At 35.2% G+C, this 22,412-nt stretch overlaps 1 protein-coding gene across 1 annotated transcript in view; it reads left to right on the top strand.

Annotated features, from left to right (window-relative positions):
* LOC135326596 (gamma-2-syntrophin-like) overlaps positions 1-22,412 on the top strand; it is a 168,819-nt gene that overhangs the window by 38,866 nt on the left and 107,541 nt on the right. The gene's annotated exons all lie outside the window — the stretch shown is intronic.

The raw sequence follows: 22,412 nt of genomic DNA, 5'->3' as shown, positions 1-22,412 counted from the left end.
AGTCCTGTGGGGAGTATTGGAAGCATTTTGGGGAATCTTACTATAGAAGTGCAGGTCTCCAACTTACTTCCTTGCAATCTAGTTTTTATCTCTAGAGCTTATTTCCTGAATTTCCCTATGTTGTTGGTACTCATGTAGATCAAACCTGCAGACTCCTTCCTGTTTTTTTCTGGGCTGAGCAAGATTCCTGTGAGATGTATCACCTTGCACTTGACTAACTAGACTTTCTGGAGTCTTTTCCCTGGTGTCAAAAACCTGTCTATTTGCCTGATGGTCATTTACCACTGTTTCAACTATCTAGGATCTCAGTTTTAAGAAAGAGATTCTCACAGCAAGAAAATACATAACCATCCTCCACTGGGAGAATTACCAGTGGGGTTACATCCCGCATCACTAACCTGTGCATCCTGTCATGAGACTAGACTTGGGAATCCTGCTATATGATGTTCCTGAAAGTCTCTGTAATGAACCATGTATATATGCTGTCTTTCCCGTGCGGAAGGAACTCAGACATATGATACTAACATGGTAAATTACATAACTCTCATCATCTTGCATGAATTCTGCCTTCATATCTTCTTTAAACAGATAAAGTTCATACAAATATTAAATACTTAGAAAAAAATATATTTAGGTATTTTGCATCAGTAATACAGAATAAATTGTACTTTAATCTTTAGGTGCCTCCCTTCTTACTCTGTAGGATGAGGCTACTTGTGATAGATTTAACTAATTTTATTTCTATGGGTGAACCCAGATATTGTACGGATAGTACCATAAAAAGCCCATGAGGATTGTAATAATTCTGCATTTAGAACTGAATTAAATCTTTGTTCATGAAATAACATGATAGATCATGGTTTAAAGAAAGATAAAGAAATATCATTTCATTTTAAGGTCTAAAGGCCATATTATTGTTAAAAAATGTTCACTATTTTAAATTCCAATTATGGTTTACCCTGGTAGCAAGGTTTAAAATGTTGTGTCTGTAGTCTGAATGTGTCTATTTTCAACTTCATGTCACTGAAATTTGCACTATATTTGTCTGTAAGATTCACTCTTCTGCCAAGGAAGTTGTTTAAAACTGTGCTTGATCATCCCTGAAATATGCTTAAAAAAGCTAAATAGGTTCAAGTCCTGGTATCTGTTTCACTACAAGACAAACCTCTCAAGCTGTTTGGCATTCTTGTGGCTCTTCTTTGCTGCCTCTCCAGTTTGTGTGTTATCATTTTCAAAATGAGCTTATCAGAACTTGCTGTATTTGTTCAAGTGTTTGCACCACTGCCAGATACAGAAATAATTTAAGTGTCCATACTCCTGCTTAATAGTCACCTAATGATGTAGGATTACACTAGTGCTTTTGGCTGTGGTTTTATTTAGGAACACAGATTTTTCTCATACTCAGTAGAACTCACGTTTTTTTGGAAAGTCACCTTTTTCCAGATAGAGTGCTCTGCTCTCTACAATTCAGACAGATGTTCAATTTTTTCTCAGAATCCCTCAGAGATGAAAATCCATAATCTGTCCCAGCAATCTGAGGACTTCAGTTTATTTGCAGTAGGAGTATGCTAAAGAAAGGAGGGTTTTTTTTTTTCCTTATTGGATTGTTCCGTTTGTCTTTGTAATATGACTTTAAAAGCGTCATCATCTCCCCTGCTGTTCTGTCTTTAAGGTAAACAACCCTAATTCATGCAGAATTACAGATCTCTGGTAATTTTTAATTTTTTGTTCTTGACTCTTTTCAGTTCATTATCCCTTTTTCTCTAGTGCGGCCATGAATCAGCACTGTCATAATATATAAAAAGAAAATTTACTGGGATGCATTAAATGCAACCTGTGGTAATGGATTACTTCACGGACATGAAATAATCTTCCCTTGTATTCAGCACTGTGAGGGAACATTTTGTACTACAAAGCCAGAGTGCTATGTTCACTTTTGGGCACTGTTTTTTGTTGCGGGGAGGGAAGCAAATCAGTTGGAGAGAACCAAAAGTAGAGCCACAGAAATGATCTGTGTTTGCCTTTATTGCAACAAGATAGTACACTAATATTGCCTGTTTCCTTTCTTGAAGGAGTGGTACAAGTTTTCCCAATTACGTGCAATTGATTATTATTCCTAGAGTGTAGTACCTTCCACTTTTTTCTGTGGTGCTTCATCCCATTTTTTAAAAACTTTTTTGTATTAGTTGAGGTCATTTCAAATTTGAATTCTCTCCTGCTCCAGGAAAATGCCTTCCTTTGTCTTTTGATCACAATAGTGGAAGTTGTGTATAAAATATATCAGAACAGTTATGAGAGAGTAAATTTAAGTCTTCCTTAACTTAGTTGTGAGAGCACTGTGGGGCAGACAGCAAACCTAAAGTTCTATCTCTGCTTAATTTAAAGTGACATAGGATAAAAATTAGTGACCTCACTTCTCACATGTCCTCCCAAACATCAGTAAACCACAGATATGAAATTTCAACAGAGTTAAGTTTTCAGGAAAACCTTCATAATTGGATTAAAGAATTTAATCACTGTTTCTGAGATATAAGGATTATTGATAAAATATTTTTATTTATTTCACTTTAAAAAGTTAAATTTAAGTTCAAGTATGATGCTAAAAGAATTTTTTTTACAAATGAAGAAAGCTTATTTAGAAATGTATTTTTGGCAGTTGAAAATTAAACTGCTGTGCTATTGAAGCTATAAATATATTTATTAAGCATAAGAATCAGCAAATGGTAATTTCTGCTGGAGGATCAGTGTGGCTCAATAGACTAGAGCAGAGTATTTTTTAGATACAGCAAGGGAAACTCCTTAGAATAAATTTTCATGCAGGTCTAAAGACACTGACGCCTCTATTCAGTTGGCCAAAGTAGTGACGACAAATGATAAAAGCCATTTAGGCGGAGGGAAGGAAGAGAGAGAAGTTTTGAGTTACTGAGAACTTCTGCAATCTAAATCTCTGTAAAAGAGTTTTAAACTTTTTTTTTATGTCAAATATTCACTAGCATAAAAAGCCTGAAAACTATTGCTCTAATTCAGTATTACATTTGAAAATCAATTATATGTAAACAAGTAAACAGTTTCTGTAAAAGAAGACGGAATACACCTCAATAACACTTTTACATTTATGTCTGCCTTATTTTTTGCAAGCTTTTTCAACATTAAAGTACTGAAGACAAATGCTTATGCCATTAAGACCAAAGTTTGGCCCATAGATGTCTACTCTGAAACAGAATTCACAGCTGTGACGTTTAGGCTGCAGATACAGTGCACTGAAAGAATTATGATAGTTTGAGTAGGGTCCCAAAATACTACACTGAACAGGGAGCACTCTAAAGCAAGTACACTGACAGAGAGGACCTGCCCTGAGTAGTGAACAATAGAAGTTTGATAAAAGGATGTATCTACAATTCTAGCTCCATCTAGAAAGTGCTGTTTTCTTCTGTGTGGTATTGACAGTTTTTGAGCTTGCTTAAGAAAGTAAGCCTCAGTGTTTCTTCTTTCAAAGACAGAATAGTGAGTAAGCTTTCTTAAATGTCATGACTAATGTGATGTGTATGCTACTGTGCTCTCTTTTCTTTTCCTCTCTCTGCACACACATACATACACATACCCCTTTTCTTTTCCTGAGGCCAATGTCTAGAAAACTTATCAGTACGGTATGTATTGGTACGGCAACCAGCATTTAATTTCCTTATCTGCCCAAATGAATTTAAACACATTTTCCTTTACTTCTCACTATAAGCACCTAAGTCCTATTGAGATGCAACTCTCTAGGCACTTTGTGCATTCTTTTATTACAAAGTACATACAAATTTGGTGTATGGTCTCTAACATTACTATGTCATTTTTAGGAGATACTTCTACTCTTCAAATCTCACTTTCTGATACCAGTTACTGGAACAGTTACTTTATAAAGAACCTTTTTAAAAGAGAAATCAAGACAAATCCAGCATAGATTAAATGTTGTATATACAAGTACATGCAAAAATTAAATTGTCATTAAAATAGTCTTGTTTGAAGAAGCACTTTGTCCATACTGGAATTTGCCTAATGAATGTGGAGTTACTTGTAACACCTCTTTAATACAAAGAAGGAACAGGTGAATGTTCTGAATTCTAATTCACAGCCATTTATAATGATCTAAAAAGGCATAATTGAAAGGCTGAGAGAAATCTAGATTTATTTTATTGATTCTGAAAGTAAATATGGTATTGCTGTTTGTCATCTTAGATCACACTGAAAGTTAGATGGTGTGAAGTAGGTATTCATTTTAATGTCTACTAGTATGATAAGCATGTGGTGTCCTTAAGCTATAGAAAAGTCTTCTGTATCACCATTTAATATTGTTGCTAGAAAATCTAGAGACATTTTGCATAATGAGTACAACAATGGCATCTGTGTTTTGGACATCTTCAAATACCATCTTTTATTTCCTCATATGAAAGTGTTCCTCTTAAATCTAAGTGTAGATATCCCAAATTTACTGAGTAAAATAAATTTCATGAACCATGCTGGTATTCGCTAGAACAATGCATGGCAGCCTCCTCAGAGAGAGGGCAAAAAGGGAGTCTTTTGTCTATTTGTTATATGGCACATTTCATCTGAACATAAAATCTAGCACTAGGAGTTATCATGTAAGTTTATGATATCCTGTTGAGGATTAAGAGCCAAAAAGTATATAGGGGTATCTGTATATGCATACACACACGCATGCACGCACGTATACATGTGTGTGCATATGAGAGTGAGAGCCTGCTTATGTAACACATACGTACATAAATTTCTGCTACAGTAAATATCTGTATTTTTTGTTTAATATCACACAAAAACAAACAGCTTTTAGAAGTTAGAAACTATATACTGGTTTCAAACCTTGTCTGTGTAATTCAATGGAACATGACTTGCTTTTAAAAATGTGCAAAAAGACTGCATCAGTGGGCAGCTAGTGGAAGAACACTTAGTGAAGTGAAAGGCATGTCACATTCCGGTTGGTTTGCTGAAATAAATATAAGCCTGAGCCAAAAATCGTCAGCTTGTATATACTTTCCACTTCACTGAGAAACATGAAAAGGTGCAGACTTTAACTACAGACATTATTGGTAGCACTGAGAAGTTGTATGCAAACTGTGGTTACAAAAGTCATAGTAAAATGTTTTATGGCTGCAATTCATGGTGTCTGTACATATAAGCCTACATGATGGCTCTGGTCTTGGTGGTATCTAGATGCCTTTTGTATAAATTTTCTTTCATTGAAAAAGAACAGAAATTCATCCTATTTAATTCTGAGATAGTTCTTGACTGAATTAGCACAGGCTGGTTGCATCTGAGAAAAAAAAAAGTATCAAATCTGTATCTGTATTGATCATCTTTCATTGAGCAAAAAAGCAAGCCTGATGCACTTTACTGCTACATTTTATGTGTCCCCTAAGTAGCATTTCCTGGAAGAAGTCAGGACAGGAAAACAGGCTCTGATAATACTTGGAATTTTAAGATAAGAAGTAGGATTTTGAAAAGTTCTGGAAAGTAAGAGTCAATGTAGAGTACCAGAGCTCTGACATGTAGCCACTGTGAATATGTGAATGGGAAAATATTGAAAGTTCTGTATCTACTTGTGACAGCACTTAATTCTCTAGCCAGTTTTGTGGAAAGCATTCCATGTTACCTGTTCTGCTCCGCTATCAGTTCTTTCTCATATACTTCCAGCCTCCATGGGGCCGACCAGTTCATTGAGCTTGTGCAATACAGAGGACTACACAAGCCACTGGGGTGGGTTGGACTTTCAGCAACACAGATTGCTCCATAAGCATCTCACATTGATTGTACAGATAAAAGGCAGGTCCTCTCACTGTAAAATACTACTAAGAGTAAATTACTTACTACTAAGAGTAAATTACTTCTACTAGCATCATCTTGACCTTTACTTGTTTCGTATTTTGTCTCTGCCATACATTTTTAAACACTGAGAAAGCTGTTCACCTGTTCATGAGAAAATGTAGAGCTGGTTTTCTGTAATTTGATGGCAGTTCATCCCATTTCACTAGCCCATTTCACTAGACATTTGACTTGGATGTAAAATAATAAGGGAGAGGAATGTGGTTTGTGGAATTCAAGGTATGTATAGAAGAAATAGGTAAAGAAAGAGTTGTCTTTGCATTTCGATACCAGATTCTACACAACAGAAAAGATGGCTTTTAAATATGTAAAAAAATCCTTCCAGAAGTGGAACCACTGTGGGAAATAATATGTTCTCAGTGTTTGATTATATATTATTTGATTATCTCTCTCTATATGTTATTAAATATGTGTTCCTTCCAACAAAATGTTTCAGTCATTCAGACTTGGAAAGTCCAAGCACTCCAAACAAGTCTTTGTGACTTACTTCACAGGGTTCTCATTGGTAGGAAAAAGGAGAATGTATGGGAGAATCATTCATAGAAGCAAAATTTGAAAATACTGACAGAAAAACAGGTAATTTTTTTTTCAAGATGAATAGTTTAACAATACCCACAGAAGCAAATTGGTTGTATGGTAGCTAGGGAAAGAATCCATTATCAGTTAAAGGAGAAACAGGACGGCATTTGTTTCTATACTTTCATAATATGATGTGCTTTACTAAGATGTGATATTTCTGTAATTTTTTGCTTGTCCACTTGTTAAAATTAGTTTCCCATATATTGCTAGTGCCTCACTATCTTACTATCTAGTAAGTGCTATCTTACTTCTCCTGCTGTCAGCCCAGTTTTATGCCTCTCCACTTTTCATAAACATTTTTTCTTTTCCTTTCTATTACCTTTCTGTGTCTATTCCCTGCTAAGTCCACTTGCAAAGTAAGACAAAAAAATGCATTTAGCTTTTTATCACTATTGATCAGTCCCTCCCACAGAGCTGAATTGTCTCTGACTTGATCAGTGGTGGAACAAATAGGTTTCTGATGCAGGCTCTTGGCTTGTTAATTGGAAGAAGACTCTTCAGAGGCTTTTGGGAGACTAATATAATTAGAATAACAAAAGCTTCACATTCTGGGCACACAATCCAGTTTCACAGGTCTTGTCTTAGCTGGAGTTTGCCACATCGAGATAAGGTAGGTGAATAGGGACAAAAAATAGCAAGACTGGTTGTTTTGTTGATCCAAAAAAAAAAAAAAAAAAGAAAGAAACAAGCATCTGAATGTACTGTTTAAATCTCTGATGAGACTGCTATGACTTTTTTTCTTTATAACTCAGATGCTAATAAGGACAGAAAAGCACGTTCTTTTAGCAAACCTCTAGAGAATAGGTCTGCATTAAAAGTTTCTTTATACCCCAAGTACATTTCTGTCTAGGTAACTACTAATATTACTGTTTGCCCAGTGCCCATTCTGCCATAAGAGCTAATAACTAACATTTCTATTTATCTGGAAATATCAAGCTGGTGATTAAAGAAAGACTTTTCTTTTTGAAAATTAGATTTTTTTGTATGGAGGAAATACATTATTTAGCCTTTTGTTATTTATTTTCCATACTCTGGGAAGCTGGCCTAGATATTTAGAAGACAGATATCAAATAATGCTTTAGGATATATTATTAAAGATCATAAGCTCCTGTTGCTGTCACTTTGAGAACAGTTAGAAGTTTATATCACAAAATAAATAATAAATATGAGTATTCATCAGCATGACAAACAGAAAATAACTTTGGTTTATTATTAAAGGCAAAAAAGTAACTAGCATTGACAAAAATAGTAATAAATGTACAGAGGAGAATAATAAAAGGGACACTGTAGATATCCCTGAAAAAAAAATCTCCCTGAGATATGGTCAGAATCTAGCTGAGGTTAAGTGCCCTTACCAACAAGGTAGAAAAGAGAGCAATACAGTATCAGTAATTCTGTGTTGCTAACGAGGCAAACAGGCAGACAGATATATGCATCCTTTATTAAAATTTAAATTAATCTGTTATTGTACATGGGGCCATGACAAACTGTCAGGATTGGTAAATTGCTACTGTATATATTGCAAAAGATTGTGCAACAGTTAAAAATCTTCGATAGCTAGATGCAGAATATCTGACTGTGTGGAAACATAAGCATCTTTAGTGATAGAACAGGACACCGGTGGATACAGCCTCTATTGTTCGTCTTTGCCTTCACACCTGCCAACATGTAACAGCGAATGCCATTGAAATTATTCAGCTAAAGAACAGCTGTGTTCTGGAAGGATTTAGCTGTAACTCTTGTTATAGCATGTCTTTTTACTTGAAAGAAATCAGCTTATTCTTAATGGAAAAAGAAAGAAATATAACTATATATTGCCACTGGGGCCATATATGTAATAACAATTAGCAACTCTGAAAATCCAGATTTGTAGATGATCTGCACAGCCTTTATCTATATTGTTGCTCTCACAGTCTGGGATCAGTCCAAGTCTCAAATCTTCTCTTATCACCAAAGATAGCTCCTGTCCCAAATTAATCTTACAACTCAGTGAGGGAGTTCCTGGAGATTCTTGTGAACTTTTACCAATACTTATACCAATATTGTCACTGAGAAATCTGTAATATGATCACCACACCCTGGAGAATGAACTACACTGTGGTTTCTCAGACTCATCCTTATTAGAATAGATCACAAGATAATTTAGATTGAAAGGGATCTGTGGAGTCATCCAGTTCAACCTCCCACTGAGATAGGGGTGGAGTCATCTAGTGCAACCTCCCACTGGAAGCAAGGATAGCTTCCAAGTTTGTTCAGGTTGCTTGGGGCCTTGTCCACTCAAGTTTATAATATCTCCAAGGATGGAGATTCCACCATCTCTCACCAGGGCAGCCTGTTCTAGTACTTAACCACTTTCACTGTGAAATTATTTCCCATTATACTCAACTGGAATTTCCTTTGCTGCCAGTGGTGACTGTTGCCTCTCCTCTTTTTATTGTGCACCTCTGAGAACAGTCTGGTTCAGTTTTCTTTATAATCTTCCTTTAGGTTGGCAGGCTTTAAAAATAGAATGAGTGACTTCGTTTTACTCTATCAAAAATGAACTAAGACTTTGATCTGCAGTAATGGAAATAGTTATAACAACATAAACTGATAAAAACACCTTATTACACTTAGCAAGGATCATCTACAGCTGTCCCAGATCTCAGCTTGCATGTGAAAAGATCTGCTTTGCCTCTGTACAAACCTCTACTGGTCCTGGCATGCCTCAGTCAATTTTTATAGCTGCATTTTTTTTCCTGTTGCTTTGGGGTAAAGATGACATCCTGTACAAAAAAACAAACAAACAAACAAAAAACCTGTGTTAAAAGTTCCAACTATCTCTTATATTCACAGTACTCTCTTGCTTTCTGTTTACCTGTCTTTTATTACAGCTTACCTCCTTTTCATGGCACTGGAGAATGAAGCATCACATGTTGCCATAGAGGATTACTGCATGCTTTTCTCTCTATTGAGGTTTCTTGACCTGTATTTCCATTTTCTGCTTAATTTATTCCACTTCCTGACAAGTTACAGTGTCTTTTTAAGACTATAAAACTATTTCTAAGACTATAAAACAGTATTTTAAAAATCACATGGATTTAGGGCTAAAATTTATACAGACAGCCTTTGAGCAAAAAGCTTCTGCTGAAGGCTAAACATGTTACAACCAACAGTATAACACATTCTGTTGTAAAACCGGTCTTTGATTTCCACCCTCCTCCAATGCATGGAAGAGCCTTTACATTATTTTTCATTGCATTATATAACAGTTTACCTAGTTAAGGGTAAGGTGCTGGTGGTTACAGTTCCCGAGAGAGCCGTATTAACAACCCTTAGAAATACATGAATATGGCAGATTCAGTCTTAAGTGGCTGTGAAATTTAGGTGAAACCTTCACTGTTTTCTTAAGATTTGTGATACTCATGGTCTTTCATAAAGGCTGTGGGACATATGTAAGTAGTAACAGGAGTCAGTAAGGAAGCAATCAAAATTCAGTGTTTCTTGGCATTTAATTAATTCATTAAATTTAATAATTTGTTTTTTGATCCCAGACTACAAAGTACTGCAACAAGGAACCTCTCTAATCCAGTCCTAGATATTGGCATTGCAGTTCTTCTGAAATGCTGAATGATATGTGAAGTCTACTAGCCTTATCATGGGTGCCTATACTAGTCAGTGATAAATCATAATCCAGTACCATCTCTAGTTACAGCTGTCATGTACACTCTTTCTCCCAGGCATAGTTTTTCTTCTGACTTCCACCTTGATAGAATTTTGGCAAATGCAGTCCCTTCTGTAGTTTAAAATCCTTATTTCTAGCAAGAGTGTTGGGCAAAGGGCAGACTGCATCCAGTAGGAAGTGGAAGTGTGCTGCTCATCAGCGAGCAGTGAGGGTTATGTGAGTGTAGGTGGAAATCTCAATATATGGCAGAATATTAAATATATGCAGAGCAATATGCTGAGGAAGCTCTGGGATTGAACAGGTGGAGGGGTGTAGCTGAGAAAATCCTTATCTGCAGTGATCTCCCCACCAAAGGATTTTACATATTCTTGTTCTGCCCTGGATGTCTGCATTTGGTGATACATTTTACGTTTACATTTTACATTCTCACAGCATCTGTCTCTTCAATCATTTTTTATCTTATAACTTCCTGTGGCAGCTTCAGCAATAAGAAAAGATAAGATTTGGCTGATATCTTAAGTATCTTCATCTTCTTATCCCTTTTTGTATCATGCTATTTCTTTCCTTGCACCCATGTGGGACAGGTTACAGACTTGTTTTAGCTCTTCTTATTGTACCTTTTTGTTCCACTTCTTCCTGTCCCCTGAATATTTCCCAAGGGATTGGCTGGTAAATTCTGCATTATTGTTTAAGGCTGGCTTTTGTTTTGTATCGTCACCCTGCCATGTCACTTGGAGAAAATTTGGTGCCTTATTTCCAACATCTAAGATGGCCTTTTGAGGTTATTCTTTCCAGTAGAGGAGATTACAGCCACAGAACTGGGAATAAAGTTTCTTTATCTAATAAAAACAACAAAGACTTTGAACTACTATGAACAATGCAGCAGTGAATGATTTCCTTGCTTGCATTTTCCTAGCTTGCTGTTTAGCCACTTACCTTGCTTAAGTTAATAGTGTGTTATGGTTTGAGATGGAGCTGGCAATGTGGAGGCTAGATGGTCTCAGGTACCAAAGCACGTTTAATCACAGATATATGGACAAGTGACACAGCAGCCTTACAATGGAGGAGGTGGCAGGAAGAGTTTGGGCAGGCCAGATGTTGACATTTCTCCTATGACCTGCCTGTGCCCTGGCGGTGCAGACCAGGTGGCCCTGGAGGACACGGGGGGCCAGTGCCCTTGGGCACTCCGGCAACCTCCATGGGCGCTTTGCTGGGTCCACGCGGCAACCTCTCTCGGCTATGGGTGAAAATGCCTGGTTCTGATTGGCTCAAATTCCTGTGTCACCTGGCGATTGGCTGTTGCTGGGGAAGGGGGCACACACAGCCTGCCCCTCTGGAAGGTTCTGCATGCTGTGGCAATGGCATGTTCACAGCTTTCAGTGTGATTACCAGGTTGTTTACCCTAAAATTACTCCCTTATTCTTGTCTGCTTCTTTCTAACTATAGTACAACCGGTACCAACTGCCAAATAGTCATGACTGCCGGCTAGCATCTCCTAGCCTTGTTATGATTTATCTTGGATACAAAATAGATAGTAAAATGCCTATTATTTTTTCCACAATGCATGATGAGCAATTGTTTAAATAATTATTTCTCCTTTTCTAGAAGGCCGTTCTTTGCTGTATGAGCGTACTTTTTTAGAAAGAACTCAAATTTCCAAGTGTTTATGTTTGTGTATATTACTTTTATAGCCACCTAGGATCATTACATATATATATGCTGAATATATATATATATACACACACACAGTATATATATATATGTACTATATATATACACAGTATATATATATATATACATACTGAATCTTCTCCCAGATATATCCCTTTATATCAAATTGTGTGGAAAGCTTAAAGTGCCTCCTCATGAAATCTCTCCCCTTGTTCATTAACGCAGAAATAGAATACTCTTCATAATGAAGGATCCCCTTCCTCGACTGCCAGTGCTGGATGTTGACAATGTGGTAATGATGACAAAATGGGTAGACATTGATGGGTGGATGTAAAATCCTGCTACAAAACACTAAACTGAATTCTGTGATTGTTCAGTGACAGACAGCAAGCAGCACCAAAAATTAGAACTATAATCGGCTTCTGACATTGGCCCTTAAGCTCCATTCACATCTCTAGAAAAGTCTTTTATATATTTGTATCCATCCACATGCAGAGATAAACTTTTCTATCAAACCATTGTGTTTTAAAAGAACATAATAGGTCACCTATGTCAAGAGCTTTCTCATAACTAAAAGACAGGTGTTTGACCACATAGTTCTCCAAATTACATTTAAAAAGTATCATAAGGCAGGTCTCGATGTTCTTTGAGAAACTTTATTAAAGCTGTTGGTTGTTTTCAGCTATATCATTCTCAGGAGTTAGGTCTGTGAGCCAGAGTTTATGATTTATTTGTAGGGAAATACACTTAAAATGAGGAGGGTAATTCATGTTTTTCCTGACAGAAAGATTTCAGAAGTGGATTAAAAACTTTTTGAAAAATATATAGTATTAAAGGATAGTTTCAGTAGCAGTGGAAACTGTTACAACCTCCACTTTATGCCTCCAGTTACCAACTAGTCTCTTCTCTAGTTACTGATCTCTTGCTCTTCTATTTGGTGTCTATGTTTTCAAGCTTGCATTGCATTTGTTTTTCAACATATTCTCGCACCATTCTTGGAGTTCTTTAAAGTTTTTGCCTTGCTGCTGTCTGTTTCAATATTGATGACTGAGATCTTTTAAGCTCCCCAATCTGTTTAGTTATATGTGCTATTTCAATGTAGAGCTCTCCTGAAATTGTCTCTCCCTGAAATTCTCTCTCCCAGGGCTTCTAAAACCTTTTGGGACTACATCTAAGCAAAAATATGCAGGCTTAATTAACAACTATATTTTTGGTACTGCTTTCATGCTTAAAGCTTTGGAGAGCTACAGGTTGTTGAAAGCGACATAAGTACTGAACTGCATCCTGCCCAAGTCTGATTTCATCTGTGGTCTGTGCCTGTCAGCATCTTAGGTTAGGGCAAAATCCTTTCTGCTTATTCACATCGTGAACAGCTTTTTTATGCATTGCAATTGTTTGCCCTTGTGCACAGAACAAGATCTTGTTCTGAAATAAAGCCCTTGTCTCTGAGCTACATACTGTGACAAGATATAAACCCACTGGTTGTGCTCTGGCCTCCCTTCAGAACAAATGTTGTTCCATGAGCATGATAGTGACTGAGGAACAAACAAGTTGATCACTTCTAAATATTACTTCTAACCACAAAATTTAGTTTAACTCCACCCTTCCACTTTTGCAGCTACAAGGGTTTTTTTTGCCTAGAAATTGCTTTTGCTTCTGTCGTGATGACTGCTGATGTTAGTCTTTCATGAAAAGCAAAGTGCTTCCTTAAATGCAGTTGCATTGTCTTTGAACATATCTAAGCCTGTTCATGGTCAACAACCATGAACTCCAGTGTTTCCATGCTTTGGAACAAGACAAAGGTTTTATTCAGGCATGTACAACTGGATTTCTGGATTACTCCTTCCCCCTCCCTCCCCCCCCCCCCCCCCCCATAAGCTACATTTTCATTTAAAGGCATTTAAAGGACTTTTTTTTTTTAATTAAATACTGGCTTTACCAATAAGATGCTTTTTTTATTTACCCTTTTGGTTGTGTTCTGTGCTCTGACTGTCTGCCCTAACAGGTGGCTGGACTCATTTTCACAGAGGGTCCTGTCCATCCTATAGTTCTCTCTACCATGCACCTATAAAATTCCAGGAAATAGCATTTTAACACTGGATATCTAATTGGCAGCAAGAACAAAAGCGCAAAAATTGAAATGAACTCACAGACAACATTCATATCTGCACACAATCCCTGTATGCTAATTCTTGTGAGTCGACTTTGGTTTCTTGGACCAAAGAGACAGTGTTTAGGAATTTTATTTCTATTCAAACCTTAAATAGAATTCACAGGAAGAATTCATCTTATGCACCTACATTTTCTAACTTTTCATTTTATGACCTTTCAATGATTTCAGTTTTTCCAGAAACAGATAGCAGATTTAGTAGAGATATCAAGATTGGAACCCATCATTTTGCAGTGGGATTTACGCCCAGAGTTAGGCTTTGTTTCAACTTCTCCATTTGTTTGTCTTACCCATCTGTTACAGGCTTTTGCCTGTCATCTTAAATTTCCAGTTCTGTGTAGCAGTACTTTTTTATGAAATGATAGATATGTTGGTCCTTGAAACCTCTTGTTATTATTATAGGGCTTTGTAAAAAGTGTTAGAAGTAATCTTAATCTTGCAAATTCCATTATTCTGTAATATTAAGAAAATTATAGTCCTATTTGGGCTTTGGCAGTGAGTGTGTATTTCTGCGCTTCCCTCTAAAAGATTCCTTGATTGTAAATTTAGGGGAAAAACTGAACATCTAATTTTATAAAATTTTGTGACGAAGTATTGACCATACAATGCTAAAACTTTATAACAATGAGAATGTTACTGGCCTACTCTTTTTTAAAATTAACTTTTCAAAGAAAAAGCCTGTTTCCAAAATATACATTTCTCCACAGTAAACTAAGTCAAAATGAAACAGCTAGGCTATACAGTCACAGAACTGCTTCTGCCCACCATGCACTTAGGTAAATCTGTTTTCTCTTTCTATGTTGGTACTTTTGATACTGGTCAATTTAATCTGTTTCTTAAAGCTTAGAAGCTAGCTAATATCATTCCCAAAATGTTAACCCAATTCTTAATGATAGGTATTACACAGCCAGTATCACTTGGAAAAATGGACAATTGAATCCTTGTCTACTTGCAACAATAAAAGGTCCCACAAAGGTAGGAATGTTTCATATTGGTATCCTGAACAATTACAGTTTTAATAATTACATTCTGTCTACTCAAATGCACCTTGAAGTTCCATGCAGTCCACTTATTCTTCCTCTAATCTCCTAGAAACAAGAGACCCAAAAGCCTGTTATGCTATCTGCTGTAAGAGGTACAGAATTACTTCTGCTTTGTAGCACAATTTGAGTAAGTGATCTTTATAGTGTACACATCGAGTACTTTGGAAACCTTCAGAATGAATGGCTTTAATGAATAAAAAATTATTAAAGGATATAATTAGTAAAACAAAACACTAGTTAAAAACAAAATAGTATTAATTTCAGATTTTCTGTTCAGATTCAGATTGATAATTTGTAACACTTTCTAAAGAGTTTTCCTTGCCTATACAGAAATAATATTACATAGTTATCATACAGTCAACTGTAGCGCTATATTTTTGTGGTTGTTTCTTAAGACAGCTACAGATGTCTGCCTCACTTTAGCCTCAAACCATAAATAAATTAATCTGAATAGAAAAATTATACATAACATACAGGCAACTAAGAGGTAAAATAAGCTGTCTCTATATTTGAATTATACAAAAACATTAGGTTTTCATCATGCATAAAGTTATCATTTATGTCTTCAGAAGATTTGGTTTTTTACAAATATTAGAGTTTGGTTTTGGCATGAAGTTCTTGTATTAGAATTTTGTTTCATAACTGCATACAAAACTAGTATAATTTTCTGTCCAAGTTTCATTGCTGTGAAATTTTGTCTGCATAAGTACTGATTCAGACCTAAGATCTACTGAGTCTAGTATCCTTTTTTCAAAAGGAGCCATTAATGTATCCCTAGGAAAGGATAAGGATAGGGCAGGAATATATGATGCTTTTCTTAACACTTTCCCTGCCTGAAGTTATTCAGGGTTTTCCGAAGCAAAATGTAGTTTGTATTAGCTCTTAACAGAATTATTTTCCATGTCCAGTCTAGATTTTCAGCATCCAAAATTTTTTTCTCATCAGACGCTATAGATCTGCTACTCATTGCACAAAGAATCACCCGTTTTTGCTCAATCTGAGCCTAGCTCCTAACAGTATCATTTGATGCCTCCTAATTCATGTATTGCAGAAGATGATAAAGACTGGTTCCTATTCACTGTCTTCCATGCCACTTGTGTTTTTTTAAGACTCTCCTGATCCCCAGTCCATCTCTCTTCCTGGCTGAGGAGTTACAGGCTATTCTGTTATTCTTTGTACAGAAGCTCTTTCGTCCTTCCATCATCCTTATTGGCCTTCTCTAAACCTTTTCCAGAAGTTTTACATATGAGGGGACCAAATTGGTATACATAATTCAAGGATAGGTGAACTTTGGAATTTTACAGTGGTATAATTTACATATATGTATACCTGTATATATACATACCTGTATACACACACACACTCACACATATATTTATTTATATATTTTATCTCTATTCTTTTGCTTAGACTTCCTAAAATTTGATCTGTTTTTGACCACTGCTGAAGACTGAACTGATGTTGTTGTGGAACTATCTATTTTAACCCCGAGGTTTGACTCCATTATAGAAATAACTGATTTAGAAATAATCCTAACTTTATATAAAAGTAATATATGTGGGGGAAAAAAAGTCTCTCTCGTTAACACTTATCTACTATTGTCTTTTATCTGCTATTTTATAATTACTATTTCATGAGATCCTTCTGCAGATATTCCAAGTCCACTCATCCTTCTTGTCTCAGGTATAAGCAGTGAAGATAATCTCACTATCTGACCCTGGTGATTTGCTATGTTATTTAGTCAATTTGCTCCTAAAGTTATTTCAGAATCATACAGATCCATATATCATTTGTGCTACAAGGAGTATTGGAGGAACATTTCTATTTTCTTTCACAGTAAGCCCTAATGATAAGTGTTCATTTATCTTCCCTCTAACAGCTTTATTTTCTCTTAGTACTCCTTTATATCTTCATCATAAATTGGCCCTGCAGTTTCTTTGGCAGACCTCCTGCTCCTGATATATTTGAATATTTATTATTATTTTTGATTGTTTTTGATTCTTTGATTCTTTGATTCTTTGTTTCTTTTTGTCAGTTGTTTTTTGAACTCTCTTTACTTCCAATGTCTAATTCTGTTTTTATATTTCATTTGCTTATGTTCCTTTCTCTTGTCTTCATTTCAATATGATGTCCACTCCTTACATCTGATAACCTCTCTTATCCTGCTATTTAGCCATGCTGCTTTCATTTTGTCTTTGTTAAGCTTTGTTAAGCCACATTCAGTGGCTCTGCATTTCCAGCGTGGTAACCTTAAGTAGTCTTCACACCGCCTATGAAGATTTAATATTCAACTTTATATTCCTTTTTACCAAACTTCCTTACTTTTGCATAATTCCTCTTTTGGGATCAAAATTGCAGTGGAATTTTTGAACTTGCTGCTCTTGCAGATGTTGAATCTGAAGTACACAGTGGTTGCTGCTACAGAGTAGATCCTTTGTGGTATTCAAGACAGGAGCAAGTGTTGCATCTAATCTTTGAGCTCCATAAGCAGCTGCTCCATGAAGCAGTCACTGATAGACACCTACATTTTATTGATTGTGTTATATTCTGGTGTGATATTTGTCTGATCTACATGAGGTTAATTTAAATCTGTCATCAGTGTTATATTTCTCATTTTCATCACCTCTTTGCATATCTCGGTTACTGTTGTCAACCTAGTTGACTCGTATCGTTGTAATATACAGTCTTGCTTGTATTTAGCTTGGAATCCATAGAGATTCTGTTTTATTTGATGAGGTAGTTGGTTTATTAGTTTTCTTTGAGTCTAAGCTCTTTTTTCTCACAGAGCCTCTACTCTGCTGTTCATGCAGACTATTTTACCTTTACTATATGTATGTATATTTATGTATAGTTTTCATCCTGGCATTACAGTCGTCTTCTACCTCTCCAAAAACCCTTCACTTGAGCATACAGCATTTCTCTGCTTATATCCATAATACGAGCATAGTCCACAATAATGCTCATCTGTACTTCTTTCCCAGCCCTACAGTTTAAAATTTCACTTACAGCCTTCCTGAATTTTAAGTACCAGCAGCTTTGGCTTATTTACAGTCCAGATGAAGTGTGTGCCTCCTGAACAGGCTCCCTTTATTTCAAAAATTCCTTCAGTTTCTGATGAATCTGAATCCATATTTCTTGAGTTATCTTTTCAGGCAGACATTAGAGCTTTGTCTGTCTCCTCAGTCCTGTGGGGAGTATTGGAAGCATTTTGGGGAATCTTACTATAGAAGTGCAGGTCTCCAACTTACTTCCTTGCAATCTAGTTTTTATCTCTAGAGCTTATTTCCTGAATTTCCCTATGTTGTTGGTACTCATGTAGATCAAACCTGCAGACTCCTTCCTGTTTTTTTCTGGGCTGAGCAAGATTCCTGTGAGATGTATCACCTTGCACTTGACTAACTAGACTTTCTGGAGTCTTTTCCCTGGTGTCAAAAACCTGTCTATTTGCCTGATGGTCATTTACCACTGTTTCAACTATCTAGGATCTCAGTTTTAAGAAAGAGATTCTCACAGCAAGAAAATACATAACCATCCTCCACTGGGAGAATTACCAGTGGGGTTACATCCCGCATCACTAACCTGTGCATCCTGTCATGAGACTAGACTTGGGAATCCTGCTATATGATGTTCCTGAAAGTCTCTGTAATGAACCATGTATATATGCTGTCTTTCCCGTGCGGAAGGAACTCAGACATATGATACTAACATGGTAAATTACATAACTCTCATCATCTTGCATGAATTCTGCCTTCATATCTTCTTTAAACAGATAAAGTTCATACAAATATTAAATACTTAGAAAAAAATATATTTAGGTATTTTGCATCAGTAATACAGAATAAATTGTACTTTAATCTTTAGGTGCCTCCCTTCTTACTCTGTAGGATGAGGCTACTTGTGATAGATTTAACTAATTTTATTTCTATGGGTGAACCCAGATATTGTACGGATAGTACCATAAAAAGCCCATGAGGATTGTAATAATTCTGCATTTAGAACTGAATTAAATCTTTGTTCATGAAATAACATGATAGATCATGGTTTAAAGAAAGATAAAGAAATATCATTTCATTTTAAGGTCTAAAGGCCATATTATTGTTAAAAAATGTTCACTATTTTAAATTCCAATTATGGTTTACCCTGGTAGCAAGGTTTAAAATGTTGTGTCTGTAGTCTGAATGTGTCTATTTTCAACTTCATGTCACTGAAATTTGCACTATATTTGTCTGTAAGATTCACTCTTCTGCCAAGGAAGTTGTTTAAAACTGTGCTTGATCATCCCTGAAATATGCTTAAAAAAGCTAAATAGGTTCAAGTCCTGGTATCTGTTTCACTACAAGACAAACCTCTCAAGCTGTTTGGCATTCTTGTGGCTCTTCTTTGCTGCCTCTCCAGTTTGTGTGTTATCATTTTCAAAATGAGCTTATCAGAACTTGCTGTATTTGTTCAAGTGTTTGCACCACTGCCAGATACAGAAATAATTTAAGTGTCCATACTCCTGCTTAATAGTCACCTAATGATGTAGGATTACACTAGTGCTTTTGGCTGTGGTTTTATTTAGGAACACAGATTTTTCTCATACTCAGTAGAACTCACGTTTTTTTGGAAAGTCACCTTTTTCCAGATAGAGTGCTCTGCTCTATTTATTTATGGAATTTGTTTTCCTTGTTACAAGAAGAATTTATCTTTTATTTGCTTGTATTAAAATATGTATTGTAACTTCTAATTTAACAAATCATCCAAATAACTATGTACTCAGAATCTGTCCTGGTGATCATTACTTCTCACTTTGTGTCACCTACAAACATTATTGCAATTAATTTAGATTTTCTTTCAGATCACTAATTTTTTGAACTTTTTTAATAATCCAGGGACTGTCACTACCCTACCAGAAGCATACCCACTTAATGATGACTTTATCTTAATTAAATTTTCATTTGGAATCTTTTAGTTAGCCAGTTTAAATGCATTTAAAATATGACATATTATTTTGCGTAGTTTTATTTTTTTCATTAAATATTTTTGTGGTGTCAGATTGGTGCCTTATGTGGGTTATTACAGCACTGGTACCTGTCACTAAGACTGGAAACTGCATAACAAATATTAATTTAATTTGAAAAGCTCTGTTTTCCATAAAATTATTCTCCTTTAAATTTTTATGAGCTGAGTTGATTGCTATTCTATAATGGAACAGGTGGTTGGTTGACAGATTATGATCATCTGACCTTTAAGCCCCTGTGATATAATGAATTTATATATGTTTTAAATATTGACCCAATTTTAGCTTTCTTCTATTCTTCTGCAATTATACACTCTTCAGTTTTTGGAAAATTGAAAATCACTAACAAAAATCTATCTTTCAGTGAAAATCAGAGGTAGGATTTGGTCTTGTATGACCATTAGTCATGATCATAGCGAACGATATATGATTATGTAATAGCAATACTGTTTCATAAGATAGATTTATGCATACAGTTGAGATGAGTTTGTTTAAATGATCTTGATAATGACACTGTCCAGCTTTTGGTATTTGACTTAGCAATTTGAACATCTTTACATGTAGAGGGTTCCTTTGCATTTTTTAAATGTAGCTCTAATTTAAAAGGCTGTTACTAAAAAAAAAAAAGATACATGTGTAATAACTTATGTCAAAGTATGTTTTAATAGGAGTATTTGGAGCTACATAATGACCTATGCTATAAGCTATGAAAATATAAATATCAAAATTATGACAAACTATTATGCGAGTAGAGTGCTTTGTAGGGCTCTGAAGTGAATAATCTAATCGGTATTATCAGTTGAAATTTATCTGTCAACTGTATAAAATATGTGTATTAGTTATAGTTGAATGGAGAAAATGCCAATAGACAATATCTTGCTTGTTTTTTTATTATAAAAAGGCAAAAGCTATTCTTGCAGCATATGTACATTTCTTGCCAAATAATGCTCAAGTAATCTAAACTCTGAAATAATTTATTTCATCATTTCTGTACAATGAGTTATATTGGGATAATTTTTTTAGAGGGGATAAGTATAGGTGCAGGGAAAGAAAAAAAATTAAATAAGCGAGTAGGATTTATGTCATAGAAAAATGGCTCTTGGGAATGAGTCAATGATTTTAAACGTAGATATCCATGTATTCTCAATCAGATTGGATCCGAGCTTTCTCAGTACACATGATTATTTTGATTAAAAGTTTTGATTCAATTCAAAATGAAGAATCAATGAAATAATCTGAAATAGCACATACTTCACTAAAGCTGAATTATATAGTGTGAGATTGAATCATACACACCTTTGATTAAATCAGTTATCATATGTCATGATAGAATACTTTTCCATTTTAGCACAGACTGGAGTAGTATAATATTCATGGGAACAGAAAAGATAAACTTTAAAAATGCAAGGAAGTATTCTTAAGTTTTAACTATATGCTTTAGTTTTTACCCTCTTAAAGTCAAACTGAAATGTATGACTTACTGTTGCCCTTTCCCCCAAGTCAATATTGTCACAAGTCTGCTAAGTTGAGTGTTAGAAAAAATAAATAACGTGTTGGGTATGGGCTTAACTGTTGAACATCAAAATTCACATTTATCTGAATTAGTGAAATCATAAAATACCCAATCAGAAATTTACATGTAGGAGTAATCTCATATGAGATTCTGATATACAGAATAAAAAGAAAAATATTTTACCTTAAATGTTCAGTAGTTACTGTTGTAGGTGCTGAGAATCGACATTATATGCAGTATTGTTCAGCATGTTGCTAAAAAAGTCCTGCTCAACTATTAATTACTGTCAACAGATGAAGTAAAGATACATGTTCCATTATTATGGTGTCAGGCACTGAGAGGTACACATGAATGAAATGTCAAATTCAATATAGTATTAAACATATGATAGGTTACTATAGAAAAATATTGATAAATGTTTATCTTCTTTATGCACTTCAACAGAAAATGCAAGAAAATAATCATGAGAAGCATATCCTGCAAGAAAATTCACATAGGCCTGAAGATATGGATTAGAAAACATTGGTATTTGCAATTGAAAAATGATCAGCTAGAGAAAATAATTCAGCTGTAAAAATTTGCATTTCAAATCTCTTCATATAGTTTTCTCACAAAAACATTTGTCAAAGCAAAAGGATGTAAAAATTTCCATCTAGGAAGAATAGTGCTTCAGTAATAGAAAAAAAAAACATTAAAAATCTGTGTGCAGAATTCACAATATAAAAGTGTTCTGCTCTCAGTGTTAAAGACCTTTATGGTAAGGGAATTAAATGAGTGCCTATGAAGTCAGTCTTGAATCATACCTCAGAACTGAACTTGATCACACAGATTCTAGGGTACCTTTGAGAAATAACTTTTAAAAATTAAAAAAAAACCCAGACATTTTATAT

Source organism: Dromaius novaehollandiae, unplaced genomic scaffold (genome assembly GCF_036370855.1).
Source record: "Dromaius novaehollandiae isolate bDroNov1 unplaced genomic scaffold, bDroNov1.hap1 HAP1_SCAFFOLD_32, whole genome shotgun sequence".
Lineage (NCBI taxonomy): Eukaryota > Metazoa > Chordata > Aves > Casuariiformes > Dromaiidae > Dromaius > Dromaius novaehollandiae.
Note: the sequence above shows the minus strand (reverse complement) of the source record. Positions and strands in the feature narration are given on the sequence as shown.